Below are 15,406 nucleotides of genomic sequence, written 5' to 3'. Positions count from 1 at the left end.
TGACTATTTTGATTATATTGCTGTAAAAAGACATTTATTCAAATGTTTTAAGCTAACACTTGAAATGTATAGGAAAAAGTTTTGTGAGCACAGACGCAAGACAGATGAAAATGTATGTGAATATGTTACTGAACTGAGCACTTATTTTCATAGCTAGGTGAGTGGATGTCAGGTCACCACTTTTGAAGGGTTGTCAGACCTTTTGGTACGGGAACAAGCCCTTAGCACTTTGCCTGAGGATCTGGTTAGCTGACAGACAGTGTGCTACTTCGGAGGAGTTGGGGAAGAAGGGAGACCTATACCTAAGCAAGCAGGGCAGCCCTGCACAGGAAAGGGACCCCAAGTACTGCTCATGGGACTAAAGGAACCCATGGTGGGCAGCACAGACTGCCCCAACAGAATCCGCCAGTAGCAGGGGAAGCCACTAGTCCAGGTACACGTCCAGGAGCTAGGGTTAAATGTTTAGAATGCAACCAGTGGGGCCATGTGACATACAGATGTCCACGGAGGCAAAGTGGGGAACCAAAGGTGACGAAGCCAGTAAGTGGGAAAGACAAAATGCCAACAGTGGGTTGTCTTGAGACAACAGGGGTATGGAACTACCATCCTGCAGATGTCCTTAGAGGGAAGGATTTGGATGAGGCAGTACCATGTACTTATACAGTTACATACAGTGAGGCTAGGAGACAAGCATGTGGGTCTGGTATCCTGGGGGAGACACAGACAGACTGCATACTTGCAGCCAGGACTGCTGAGGTGGTTACTTCAGGAAGGGAGCTGCTCTGTAGCAGTGACACTGAATGTGAGCCACAGATGCTTGTGGGTACTGACGTTCCCTTGGACAGGGTAATTGCAAAGGTAGAGGTGAGTAGTAGTACCCAGGCTGACAGTGAGGCACCGCTGTCAGAGGATGCCAGACTTCCTTTGGAAGGGGAGCTGGGAATGGTTGCAAGGAGAGACTTGAGACAGGCTCAGCTCTCAGACCCTACAGTGCAAGGCCTGAGAGGCAGGTAGCTAGGGAGGCACCTGATTCTCAAGGGAAGGGGGAATCTGTATACTGGAACAAAGGGTTACTGTACAGAGAGTGGACCCCTGAGGGAGGGCTAGAAGGTGAGAGAGTACAGCAGTTGGTAGTGCGTAGAGCTTACCGTCTGGCACTTCTAGCCATAGGCCATGATATTCCCTTTGCAGGTCATATGGGCATAAAACATACAAAGAGGCGTATTATGCAAAACTTCTATTGGCCTAGAATTTCCAGACATGTAACAGGGTACTGCAGGACCTGTGAACAGTGCCAAAAGGTAGGCAAGGCAGGAGACAAGGTGAGAGTGCCTTTGATGCCTTTGCCTGTGACTGAGGAGCCATTTCAGAGGGTAGCTATGGATATTGTGGGTTCTCTGAGTACCCCAAGTTCCACACAGAAAAAGTATATCCTAGTGATTGTAGATTATGCTACACGATACCCTGAGGCAGTGGTTTTGTCCTCCACTGAGGCAGAGAAGGTGGCAAATGCTTTGGTAGAGATTTTCAGCAGGATAGGTTTCCCAAAGGAAATACTGTCTGACAGAGGTGCCAATTTTATGTCAGACCTGCTGGCTTGTCTGTGGAAGTCCTGTGGGGTGAAGCACATGAAGACCACCCCCTACCATCCCCAGACTAATGGTCTTGTTGAGAGGTTAAACTCTACAATCAAGTCCATGCTACGGGCATTTACAGATCAGTTTAAGAGGGAGTGGGACAAATATTTGCCCCATCTGTTGTTTGCTTACAGACAGGTTCCCCAGGAATCCATAGGTTTTTCACCCTTTAAGTTGTTGTATGGGCACAGGGTGAGGGGACCTCTAGATTTAATTTGAGATGAGTGGGAAGGTGAGTGCGAGTCTCACAAGGAGTCTGTTGTGGCATATGTCCTGAACTTCAGGACAAGGCTCAGGGAACTCATGGGCCTGACGAGGAGAACCTGGCAGAAGCCTAACAACAGAAAAAGATGTGATATGACAAGAATGCTCGAGCTAGAGAGTATGCTGTAGGGCAGCAGATGATGATTCTTATTCCTTTCAGACACAAGTTGCAAGCAGCTTGGGAGGGACCCTACAAGGTGGTAAGAAAGGTAAGTGATGTTAACTACATGTTGGAAGTGCTAGGCAGACGGCAGGGTCACAAACTGTACCATGTTAACATGATGAAATCTTACCATGATAGGGAGGCTCTTGTGCTCAGCATTTGCAGTGGATTGCAGGAGGAGTCTGAGGGAGATCTGGGGACTGATCTCCTCAGTGAGGCTTGGACTGACACCTCGGTGGAAAGGGTAGCAATGTCCCAGCAGCAATCACCTACCCAGGTTCGAGAAATCCGAGCAGTGTTGCAGGAGTTTGGGGGCATGTTCACCGGGAAACCAGGGAGCACCCACCTGGTGCAGCACCAGGTGGATACAGGACCCCAAATGCCTATCAGGCAGGCCCCTTACAGGGTGCCTGAGAGAGTCAAACAGACTCTGAAGGAAGAGGTACAGGAGATATTGGAAATAGGGCTGATTCAAGAGTCCAACAGCCCCTGAGCCTCACCAGTGGTGTTGCTGCCAAAGAAAAATGGCAGCACCAGGTTCTGTGTGGATTAAAGGAAATTAAATAGTCACACAGAGGCAGATGCTTACCCCATGTCTAGGACAGATGAGGCCCTAGAGCAGCTAGGTGGGGCTAAGTATCTTACAACCACTGATCTTACCAAGGGTTACTGGCAGGTGCCCTTGACTTCCAGTGCTGGAGAGAAGTCAGCCTTTGTCACTCCTTTTGGCTTGTATGAGTTCACAAAGGTTCCCTTTGGGATGAAGAATGCCCCAGCGATTTTCCAGAGGCTGGTAGATCATATCTTAGCAGGAGGGTTTGCCCTTGCTTACATGGATGACATTGCTATCTACAGCCATTCCTGTCAAGAGCACCTTCACCATGTCAGGGAGGTGCTGGGAAGACTACAGAGGGCAAGGTTGACCATTAAGCCAAGCAAATGTCAGGTGGGTATGGCAGAGGTCTCCTACCTAGGACATAGAGTGGGGTGTTGTAAGACAAGGCCAGAACCTGCCAAAGTGGAAGCTATTCAGGCATGGCCTGCACCTGTTACCAAAAAGCAGGTGAGGGCATTCTTGGGGACAGTAGGGTTCTACAGAAATTTTGTTCCCAGTTACAGTACCATAGCTGCTCCCCTCACAGACCTGACAAGGAAGAACAGGACAGATAAGGTAGTGTGGACCCCAGCATGTGAGCAGGCATTTCAGAAGTTTAAGGAAGTTTTGGGAGGACCCCTGTGTTAGCCAGTCAAGACTACAGCAAAGAATTTACTGTGCAGGTGGATGCTTCAAACTATGGGTGGGGGCTGTACTTAGCCAGATTTCTTCAGAATGAGAAGAACACCCAGTGGTTTATCTCAGTAGTAGGCTCCAACCCAGGGAGGAATGCTATGCAGCGGTAGAAAAGGAATGTCTAGCCATAGTGCGGGCACTACAAAAACTTCAGCATTATCTGCATAGAAGAAAATTCACTGTGACGACAGATCACAACCCTCTAACATGGTTAAACAGAGTCAGTCAGCAAAATGCCAAGTTGCTAAAATGGAGTCTGGGGTTGCAAGCATATATGTCAGTGCAGCACCGCAGTGGGAGTAGCAATGCCAATACAGATGGGGTCTCAAGACAGGGAATGGGGTGAGGTACATGACCTGACACTCTCAAGCGATGTTTCTCAAGGGGCACTTGAAAAACTTGCTTGAGTTCCCTGGGGGGAAGAGATGTGACGATTGGGAGAGATGGGCGAAGGCTACCAGCCTAGTCAAATAGAATTTGATATATAATTCTATCAACTGTATAAATAAACGTGAAATACAGGCATGTTTTCTTGATAATAAATGCAAAATACAGGCATGTTTCTTGAGTGTAAAGAATACTGTGAAATGTGGAACTGCAAAACATGTGACAAGATTGCACTCTACTGGCCCAGTGAAGCATGTTGTACCCTTTCATGTTAGAATTCAGCCCCAGGACGGCTGGATGAAGATTTCATGCCCATTGTTTTAAGGCTTACGTTTATGACTAGAATTTAGATGTGGAAGGTGCTTTATTGCTCTGGTGACTGCTAGCACGTACATGTGAAATGTCTTGTATTGTTATAAGTTTCTGTGCAGGTGTTAGATTGCTAAATAATGCAGTTTGTGGCCTGAGAACTCAGACCAGGTGTTAAGATGATGCAATATGAATACTGGAAAAACCTAAGTGTTAGAGACATGTTTGTTAGTAATGTTTAAATACTATTTCTCACAACAGACTTGAAGCATTTTGACTTTGGACATCTAACTTACCAGTACTCTGCCTTATGCTCACATGTAAGTTTTTAGCACTGTGATTTCTTGTAGGAATAGTTAAAGCTAGTAAAGATTAATTCAGCATTTTTCTTTGAAATCAGACCTGTCCTACTGTATTATTTTAAGTTTCTGTGTGATCTCTGAACTCTTAGATATCTCTGTGGTGTGGTATTTTTGTCTTGTGTTTTAATTATTTATTATTAAATATTTTTAAAACCTTCTACCTGTGGCTGTTTTGTGTAGAGATAAGCTCTAGAGTACATTGCATATTTATAGAGGTTATTGTAATAGTCCACTCTTAAGTAAGTCTTGACTGTTAGTCATACTACCATTGGATATTAATATTGCACAGTAATAACTGGACACTCTTTCAAGGGCCTTTTAGTAGCTGATATTATTAAATGGGTGGTGGCAGTAATTACTACTGTATAGTCTGGGTAAAGGGGTACAGCTGGAGAATCTGTGTCAGCCTTTCCCGGGAGTGTATGTGAAGTTGTATAAATGCTTATCTCAAAGTGTGTGTGTGGTGTGTCAGCTACTTGGCAGGGACACGAAGCACTGGTTGGACAGAGAGGGTACTGGAGGTTTCAGCTTGCCCAGTTAGGCTGAGACCTGGACCCTATAGCTGTGCCAGTGGGGAGTCTTATTGGGGATCTGGTGAGCAAGGGAGCAACCAGCACCAGACTGACTGTGATCTCTGTGTACACTTAAGGGAAATTGTACTTTACTGTGTGTATTAGTTATCCTTTTCTCTTCTATGAGACAACCTCCCTGGTGTTAGTGGTGAGGATTGAGGCTCCTTGATTGCTGGGCCAGGGCAAGGTCGTCACAATCCCTACAATCCCCCCCTCAAAAAAAAAACAGACGTATTGAAGTTCTGACTAAAATTCCAGTCAAAAATTAAACTTTTCCAAACAAAACATTCACAAAAGCATTTACACATCAACTCCCTTAGAAATGAAATTACAGTCTCCATAGCAATAAAAGTTTCCTTGTTAAACACAATAAATCAGCAAGAAAAACACAACTTTTCTCTTAAAGATATAGTTAGTGTAAGGTTTCCCCAACAGGGACTTACATGACCAGCTTTCAAGGATTGCTAGCTAACCAGCAGTTCCATGTGGCCTGTTGAAGGAATATTCTTTGGTGGAAAAAAAAAAAAAAGCTCTGAAACTTTTTGCTTTCCAACTGTTCTTTTATGGTGTTCTGCTCAAGCTCCTGACAGCTGAAGCATGCGGAAGGTGCCCTTTAGCTTTGGAAGTTGGCCAGTCCACAGGAGTAAGACTCATACAACTTAAGGCTACTACAACAGTAATCTGTGTGTTGAATGTCATGTTTTTTTGGAACCGTAACATGTTGATAGTTTTTAAAAAATCCCTACAAAGCACTTTGTCAGAAATGTTGGGGGAGCAAATGGTTATCACTAAAGAAATTATTCTTTTGAACTAAGAAATAGGATCTAAATTGCCCATACATAGTAAGGCCTCATTAAGTTTAATGCTATCAGCTGTCAAAAAAGGAATTACTAATTTGAAAATCAAAATCTAAAAAAAATTGTACTGGGGTAAGATCTTAGAAAATGAAAGGACCAAATTACACAGAAATAATGGAATTTGAGAATATATATATATATATATATATATATATATATATACACACACACACACACACACACACACACATATATATATATATATATATATATATATGTAGAATAATGCTCATGAGAAAAATTGTGAGGTTTAAGAGAAGGCATTAACATCTGACATCACATTGTGCCATGCTAGTATCCCAGTACGCCTGATCAGTAGCATGTAGGCCAAAGAGCTGTCATCCATGGAGACAGAAGGTCTGGAGGAGTATCACATCATTCTCCGCAGGGAATGTCATCTTATGTGTCAACTTTTTACAAGAGTCAGCAGTGTGTTTCACCCTCCCCTGCTTTTTAGGCCCTGATCTGTAGGTATGGAGATTCAGCATTGTTCCTTAGGGACCCTGAAAAATCTTTAGACAGCTAGTCTCACCCCCCCCACCTCCTCCACATGTAACATACCATTTGTATGGAGAGTAGCTACAGACATGTAACTACGTAATGTCAGGAAAAAGAAGTTATGTCTTACCCTAACATTCCATCTGTATTGTTCACCTTCATTCATTCATCACTGATGGGTTGTCTGTTCCGTCCTCAGAACTGAGTCACCCTTATACCAAGCTCACGCCAGCCAAAAACCCTTGAGCTAAGCTTTTACCCATAATACCCTTTTCCCTGTTACCACAGATTGAGTTTGCCCGTTATTAGTAAAGTAGAGGCCGTTTCTGAACAAGTACCCTAAAGCGGAATTTGGACCCACAAAATTCCCCCAGGAGCCATTAGGAGGGGGAAGGAGGGTGGGACATAATGAATGAAGATGAACAACACAGATGGAACATTATGGTAAGACATAACTTCTTTATCTGATGTTGCTAATCTTCATTCATTCATTACTAATGGGACAGAGTCCCCAGCTACCTTGTGTCCCTTGGGCAGCCCTTATGGAAGAATATTCCTGAGCACCACTGAACCCAAGGAAGCTCTTCCCCTGGACACCAAATCCAATTTGCAATGAGTAATAAATGTATGAGGAGTGGCCCACATTGCTGCTGCACAGATATTGTCCATAGAAGCCCTTGAATGGAAAGTCACAGAAGTTGCCATTGATCTGGTGGAGTGTGCTTTGATTTTTTTTCTGGTAAAAGGCTTTTTGAGTGTCGGTAGATGAAGAGTATACAGTGTCTGAGCCATTTAGATAACGTCACCTTAGAAACTGACTTTCCCATTTTAGGACCAGAGAATGATGCAAATAGCTGGTCAGATTTGCGCATTGTTTTTGTCCTATCAAGATAAAATCTCAGCTGTCTGTACACGTCTAATGAACCCAGACAGTACTCTCCTTTATTCGCAAAAAGTAGGGAAGAAAACTGGCAGGTCAATAGTCTGGTTAACAGTGAAATCAGAAAGAACTTTGGGAAGAAAGGAAGGGTTCATTCAGAGTGATACGTTGTCCTTTTGGAAAATCAAATAAGGGTGTTTTATGTATAATGTGTGAAGCTCAAAAATGCACCTAGGTAACGTTATGGCCACCAGAAAAAGTGATTTCCATGATAAGAACTTGATGTCACACGTGGCTGTGGGTTCAAATGGAGGTTATGTCAAAGATTGGAGGACTAGTGTGAGACTCCATGGTTCTATTGGTTGTTTGATTGGGGGTCTAAAGTGAGAGACTCCTTTTAGAAAGGTCTTGCATAGAAGATGTGAGATTAACAAGGAATCCTTGAAACAATTATGGAAATTTGAAATGGCAGCTAGGTGAACTCGAATAGTGGATGCTGCAGCTCCCTCTTTGAAGAATTTTGATAAGTAATCTAGCACTGCAGTGACTGGAGCTGAATACAGGTCTAGTTTTCTCTGCTTAGTCCAAATTAAAAACCTTCTCCATTTGCTAAGATATATTTTCCTGGTGGATGGCTTGTGAGAGGCCAGAATAATGTCACGCACTGGGGAGGAAAGGTTGCTCTGCCTGGTGATCATTGGAAGTGGAGAAACCAAGCTGTCAGCTTGGGGCTGGTTATGTTCTGGTGGCTCAACCCTTGGGGAGTGAGAAATCAGATCTGGATTTAAATCCAGAATATACAGTTGGCATAATAAGTGAGGCCAGTGAATGGGGAACCATACTTGTCAAGGCCAATAAGGTGCAATGAGGATCACTTTGCTTTTCAACCGAAGGACTTTCTTCAAGAACTGGGGGATCAGGGGGAGGGGATGGTAAGTGTACAGAAGTCCCGTGGTTGAATCGTGGATTAGAGCGTCCCTCAGGGACTCCCCCTGAGGGGGGATAAGGGCAAAGTAGCTGCTGCATTTGTGGTTTGACAGGGAGGCAAATAGATTGCAGCAAGGCTGGCTCCAACGGCTGAAGATCTTCGCCGTAGTGCTCGAATTATGAGACCACTCGTGAGGCAGGAGGATACATCTGCTTAGCTTGTCTGCGATCAAGTTGGAATCCCCAGGAATATGCGTTGTGATCAGAAAGCGGTTGGAAGCTATTGCCTATTGCCAAATTTTCATGGCCTGTCGACACAACGAGTAGGACTTAGTTCCTCCTTGCTTGCTGATATACCAGATTACTGCCATGTTGTCTGACTGGATGACAATTGTTCCAGAAGGAAAGACAGACTGAAATGCCCGCAACGCTAAAAGCACTGCCCTCAGTTCTAGGACATTTATATGCGGATTGGCCTCTATAGTAGACATGTGCCTTGGATTGTCATCCTCTGAAAATGCCCCCCCCCCCCCAATCAGGAAGGCATCCATGGTCACAGTTGCCCTGGGCTGACAAGGGTAGAAAGGGCGGCTCCAAAGTTCTGTTTCTGGCCTCATCCACCAAATTAGGTCCTGTTTGCATCGATTTGTTATTCGAATCTGAAAGGACAAGGGATGATGATTTGGATACCACGGAGATAACAGACGCCATTGGAGAAGTCTCATGTGAAGTCTTACCAGAGGTACTATTGTTACAGATGCTGCCATTAAACCTAGGAGTTAAAGGACCTCTCAAACTGAAACCATGTTTTGACAGAGTATCACTCGGAGCTGGAGCCTTAGTCTTTGTAATCTGTGATCTGGGAGAGAGACTAAACAGGACTGGGTATTGAGCACCACCCCTATGAATTCTAAGGTGTGGATCGGAGTCAGGTTTCATTTACAATTTATAGAAGTTCCCAGAAACTTCGCCGATGAGAGAGAGTAGTTTAGGGCCATTACCAGTAGATGCTTGGTGGGAGAGGTGAGGAGCCAATCGTCTAAATATGGAAACACCCGTAATCCTTGCAGTCTCAAGTGAGCTGTTACTACTGCCATGCATTTGGTGAACACTCTAGGTGCTATAGAGTCCGAATGGCAGAGCACGGAATTGGTAATTATTGGCTCCCAGCAGGAAGCGAAGAAGCCTTCTGGAGCATTTGTCCATTCTGATGTGGTAATACGCATCTTGAAGGTCCATTGAGCACATCCAATTGTCTCTTTCCACAAATGGATGAATGGACTGAACCATGAACATCCAGAATTTTGTTTGGGTAACAAACTTATTTAAAGTACTGAGATCCAAGACTGGTGTCCAGTCCCCCATCTTTTTGGCACCAAAAAGAATCTTGAGTAGAATTCGGATCTGATTTGGTCTGTTGGGCCTGTTTGGATGAATCTTTTTGAAACAGCTCTTTTATCTCTAGAGCTGCTATTTCTTTCTGATTGGGTGGAACGTCAGGAATTCACCTTAGAAGCTTTGGGAAGGAATTCAGTGGTATGTGGTAACCTCTGGTTATTATCTTCTGCACCCAAGAGTCGGTGGTTATTAATTGCCAAGCAGTGTGGTGCAGAGAGAAACATCCCCCGGCTGCTTCCAGAAGAAAGCAACCTGGGCGCTCTTCAGGAGCGCTGGTAGGATTGTCCAGAGAAAGAATCTCTGGATCCCTCGTTACGTGGGCCCCCTCTGCCTCTGTAGGTGCGTCTTCCAGAAGAGTTGCCCCCTCTGCCGCTGGGGGTGAACTCGCCATGTGCATCATGAAAAGGACCCTGAGACTTTTTGTGCCACAACTTTCCACTCCTCTGGTTCCTGGTGTTAAGAACATTGGAGGATGGAAAAGCATACACCTACGGCAGACAGGGTCTTGCCATCCTTCTCACACCTGGCTAGAGTGTCCTTCACCTTTGGGCCAAACAGGGAAGACGCTGCCACTGGAGCGTCAAAGAAGGAAGACTTAAAGGCATCCATGAAATCACAAAGGCGCATCCAGGTGTGACGTCTCATAACTACGCCTGAACCCGCAGCTCTTGCCTCCCCTTCGGTTGCATGGGATATTAACCTCATGGGCGAGTTGGATATCTATTCCAGAGTCGCTAGCTGCGAGGCAACTTTGTCACATACCTCATCAGAAGCCCGTCCTGATAAAGTTCTGGAGAGTTTGGAAATTAAGTCTCTCTGGAGCCTAGTAAAATGTGCCAAGTAGTTCAAAGACCATATGGCAAAGGTCGATGAAGCAAAAACTCACTTCCCTAACCTGTCTACCGCCTGAGACTCCATTAGGCAGACGAACAGTCTGGCTCTCTTCGGCGGGCTCTTTCTTTGTGGCCACTGCCACCACCATTGCATCTACTGGCAGACCTTAGACCACTGTGGGCTTTCCTGGGGGAGGGATAGAATCTTATCTGGTCTCCATGGGATTGGTTCAACAAAGTCAGGATTCTTCCAGGCACGCTGCAACAAGAGCTGAACTATCTCGTCTGCAGGCAAGGTCACCCAAGAGGTAGATGGCCGAGCATGAAAAGCTTGCAGGAACACGGATTCCTCGGAGAAAGGATTTTGGGGTTTCCAGTAACCCCTCTGTTTCAATATTTCAAGGGGGATGACCAAGGGGACCCTTCCCCTTCATCGTAATCCATATCTTCGGTAAGAGACTCCTCAGAGAAGTCCACATGCTTCCTCTTGCATGACTTCTTTTGTGATACCTCTTCAGTGAGGGCTTCTGAAGAGGACTCCTAAGAAGGGCCACCCTGTGGTAGGGTCTTCTGAGGCTCTTGTGCTAGATGTCCCAAAATGGTGGCTTATGACAGCTGCAGCTCACGGGGTGACATGTTTGAGGGTCCAACACCGAAGGCTTGCCTAAAGTGGCAAGGGCCCTCTCCATCGCTTGAAAGGCAGGCCCACCCGAAGAGGGATGGGAGCCCAGAACCGAGAAGGACAACCTTGGAAACCGGGGTCACACCCCGCTCTGTCAAGCCCGCTCCAAAGAATGGAGCCTCAAGAGGGATCAGTACCGATAGGACTCCTGGCACCATGGACGGCACCACAGGAAGGCTCGGAACAGTACCCGGCACCGTGGAACCCGTAGCCCAATCCTGGCCTGAGGAAGATCTGGTTCTGAGGGAGCCAAAGGGATGGCTCCGGGGACACAGTGAGATCCACTAAAGGCACTGAAGATGTGGGGGCCAAAAAGGGTATCAGTGTCAAACCAGGAGGAGAACAGGATGGAGTATGTGGAGCTATATTCCCAAGTCCAAAGAGGGATGGGGTCTTTGAAGGTGTATGAATCCCCCTGGCTGTCAGCAGCTGGTCCACAAGGCGCACCACATCTAGTTCTGAAAGGCTCCTGGTGGATCTAGTGGATATCCCTTATGGGGGACTCTAGCCATTCTAAAAAGGGGCTATATACTTGCCCCAGGAAAGGATCTACTGACAGGCAGCATCGGGTCCATGCTGTCTTGTCTAACGGCACCAAAGTCTCAAGTTTGGAGACATGTGAGGAGGGAGTGTCCACAATAGATATACGCACTGCGGGTAAGCTTCTTGGTGATGAGGTAGGTGTGGAAGTTAAGAATTCTAATATAGGCAGTATCGGTGCCGCAGACATTGGTGCTGACTAGACAGGCGCCAACAACACTATGGTTGCTGACGGTACCGAGGTCGGTGCCATAGGAACTGGTTTCGGGCCTGGAGCCAATGAAGACAATTTCTGTATTTTAGGTCTCAGTTGTTTCTCCTTATCACCAGAAGGTGAAGAAGGAACCGAATGTGGTCTCTTTTTTTTCTTTCCTAGGAGGGTGTGAGCCCTCGGACACAGAAGGAGCCTCTGAAAAGAGTGTTTTAAGAAGGCCCTTTAGGGTTAATTTATTTCTTCTTTTGTTTATACTACTGGAGCTAAACACCAGGCAGATAGAGCAAAGCGGTTGCACAGAGAGATGAAGAACTCCCAAACAATAAACACAATCATCATGAGAATCACTGTTAGGCATTATATGGCTACATTTCAAATGCTGCTTGAAGCCTGAAGTCCCCTTCTTCTCAGACATATTGAAAAAAAAAAACAGTGTCAAGAAAAAGGATAGAAGGGAAAAATAGAAAAAAGGTTATTTACTTATTATATTGAGAAAGAAAAGGAAAGTGAAATACCAACAGTGGTATTTTGAGGACTACCACAGTGGATAGAGAGAAAAGGCCGTACCACCAATGGTACTAAGATTACCCAAAGGTAATCTGAAGAGAAAAGTCAAGCAGAAGGTCAAACAGAGAGGGTAAAAACTAGCGTTAGACTACAGGAAGTATAAAAAAGGGAAAAAATGACAAAATGTTATATGGAAGCTTTATAAAATACAAAGAATATAAGACTTAGCCGAGAGCTGGCTTGTACGCAGATTTACGGGTATGTGGCAAACAAGATGTGAGGTAACAGCGAGAAGGGTAGTATGGGTAAAAGCTTAGCTCAAGGGTTTTTGGCTGGCGCAAGCTTGGTATAAGGCTGACTCGGTTCCAAGGACGGAACCGACAACTCATCAGTGATGAATGAATGAAGATTAACAACATCAGATCATAATTGGGGAAATTTCCCAAACAAAACAATACCTATAACACTGTAATTGATCAGGGTGTTACGGCTGTTTTCTCTCAGGGTTAAAAAGATTTTTGCAGTGATGTATGGACTGGACACTTTAAATTGGCCACAGGGATGAGTATGTTTAAGAATGTGTGGTGTGAAAGAGCAACTATTACATGACTAGCCACCCAGTGGTGTAAACTTTGGCTCTAGATGATTGTCACTGTTAAAGTGACACCCCAACCTCATGTGAAAAAATGGGGGGAAAAGGTTGTGGATGGATGGAATTGAGCATATTATGTAATGTTGCACTGAATAATTGTTGTAAAGAAAATTTGTGTAATATATGACATGTACCTATGTCACTGTTCTAAATGTGAAGATTTACAAAGATGTTAAAAAAAAAACTTTTAGTTGTATTGTTTTTAGTCAGGTGAATATTACTGTTTTTCACAATCAACATTTTTTTGAGATTACAGGACTATCCTATACCAATAACCTTCTAGATGCCCTTTGCCTTTCTGATCTACCAGTGATACCTTCTTCTAGCTGCTTGTTCTGTCTGCTCTCCCAGGAAGGGAATCAAATGGAGCATGTTGTTTTGCATACCCTGATCTGGATGATCCTGTTCCTGTCAGGTTAGCAAGTCCCACCTAAGGGGGGACCTCTATGTGATGGGGGGGCTTGTTTGTTTTGCAACGGTACCTCTGGATTCAAATTACCATTTTCAACTTTTAGACAGAAACTGTTATCCAATGGCTCTGCTTATGATTCTATTTAAAAAGAAGTTACATACTCACCATAATGTTCCATCTGAAGTGTTGATTTTTTTCATCTCTCCACACAAATGGGTTACGGATCCGATAATCGGATCTGACTTGGCCGTTACTAAGCTTGTGGCAACCAAAGAAGCTCTTGGATAGCTCCCCTTACCCACAATGCATTTCTCCCTGTTCACTCAGATCTTGTTTGCAATAATTTACACTAGCAAGAAACACAGTACTAAAACCCAAAAAAAATTAAAAATGGTTGAAGAGACCAGTTCTGCAGTGATAAGGATAAACAACATGTCCTATAATATAGAAGATTCTTGTTCAGCCAAGGCTGGTGGTTGGAGGGAAGGGATGTGAGGAGATCTTTATAAGGTAGTACACATCCTGAAGACCTGAGCACATCCAATCGTCCTTCTCCAGGAATGGAAGTATTGATTGAACCGTGACCATTAGGAACTTGCTTCTTCAGACTGACTTGTTTAATTTGTTGAAATACAAAAATCAGTCTCCAGTCCCTTGTTTTCTTTGGAACTAAAAAGAACCTTGAGTAAGTTCCAAATCCTCTCTGATCTGGGGGGGACCTCTTGGATGACTTTTTTCTAGCAGTTTTGGAATATGAACAACTGCCTGCTCCATCTGACTGGGTGGAACATCTGGGATTCTATTGATGTGGGGAGGTGATTGATTGAAGGGGATCTGATAACCTCTGGATGTAATCCTCTGCACTCAATGATCGGAAGTTGTGTTGTTCCAAGCTCTCCAGTGCAGGGATAGGTGACCCCAGATTGCCTCCAGAGGTGGACCAATCAGGCTTCCTTTCAGAAGCGCGGGAAGGGTTTTCCGAAAAAGGGTTCTCGGGAATCCTGGTTATGCGGGGCCTCGTCTGCTGTGAGGGCAGCATCTTCCATTATTATTCCTCTCTTCTGCCTCTAGGGGAAAAATCTCCATGTGTGTCCTGGCAAGAATTCTGAGATTTCTTGAACCATATCATTCCGGTTCCTCTTTGGCCTTTTGAATAGGGTCTTTGGGGTGCGGAAAATGTATGCCCACAGCAGACAGTCTTACCTTCCTTCTCACACCTGGAATGGTTATCTTTAATTTTAGGTCCAAAAAGAGAAAAAAACATCAAATAAGGCATTGAAAATGGAAGACTTAAAGGGCTCAAGTTGCATAGGAGCATCCAGGCATGTCTCCTCATGGAGTTGCCAGAACCCACCTCCCTACTCATCCCTTTGGCTGTACGTGCAATAAGCCTCATGAAAGAGTTAGCTATAGAATGCAGAGTTGCTAGATGGGAAGCTACCCTTTGCCATACCCCCTCAGCTATTGCTCCTTCCAGGGCATCTGATATCTCCTTAATTAGATCCCTTTGTAACTAGCAAAATGGGAAAAATAGTTCAGTAATCACAAAGCAAAAGTCACCAAAGAGAAAACACGCTTCCCACATCTATCCATCATCCTAGAATCTTTATTCGGAGGATGGATAGTACAGCTCTCATCTGAGAGTTCCTTTTTGGTTGCTGCCACCACGACCATGGCATCTTCTGCAACACCCTTAATCCAGAAGGTTTTATCTGATGGAGCTGTAATTATGTTGTCTGGTCTCTGGGGAACAGGCTTGGTGGAATCTGGGGTCTCCCACACCTGCCGAGAGATCATACCTATGAGTTCATTGGTAGGTAGAGTCACCCAAGAAGGAAGACAGGTGAGAACCAAAAGCTGCCAGGTACACTGACTCCTCAGGAGAAGGATTACTGGACTGTCAGCCACCTCTCTGTTTCAGTATTTCTAGAATCTGCCCCAAGGATATGTCCTCAGGAGGTGACCATGGGGATCCTTCTGCTTCATGGAGGTTGGTGCCTTCAGTGGCAGACTCCTTGGTG

At 45.0% G+C, this 15,406-nt stretch overlaps 1 protein-coding gene across 2 annotated transcripts in view; it reads right to left on the bottom strand.

Moving 5' to 3' along the window:
• Positions 1 to 15,406, bottom strand: part of NEK3 (NIMA related kinase 3) — a 1,322,970-nt gene that overhangs the window by 1,033,031 nt on the left and 274,533 nt on the right. The gene's annotated exons all lie outside the window — the stretch shown is intronic.

This window comes from Protopterus annectens, chromosome 5.part0, assembly GCF_019279795.1.
Source record: "Protopterus annectens isolate FY-2018-M chromosome 5.part0, PAN1.0, whole genome shotgun sequence".
In the NCBI taxonomy this organism is placed as follows: domain Eukaryota; kingdom Metazoa; phylum Chordata; order Ceratodontiformes; family Protopteridae; genus Protopterus; species Protopterus annectens.
The sequence above is the reverse complement of the archived record's forward strand: the minus strand, read 5'-3'. Positions and strand labels throughout refer to the sequence as shown.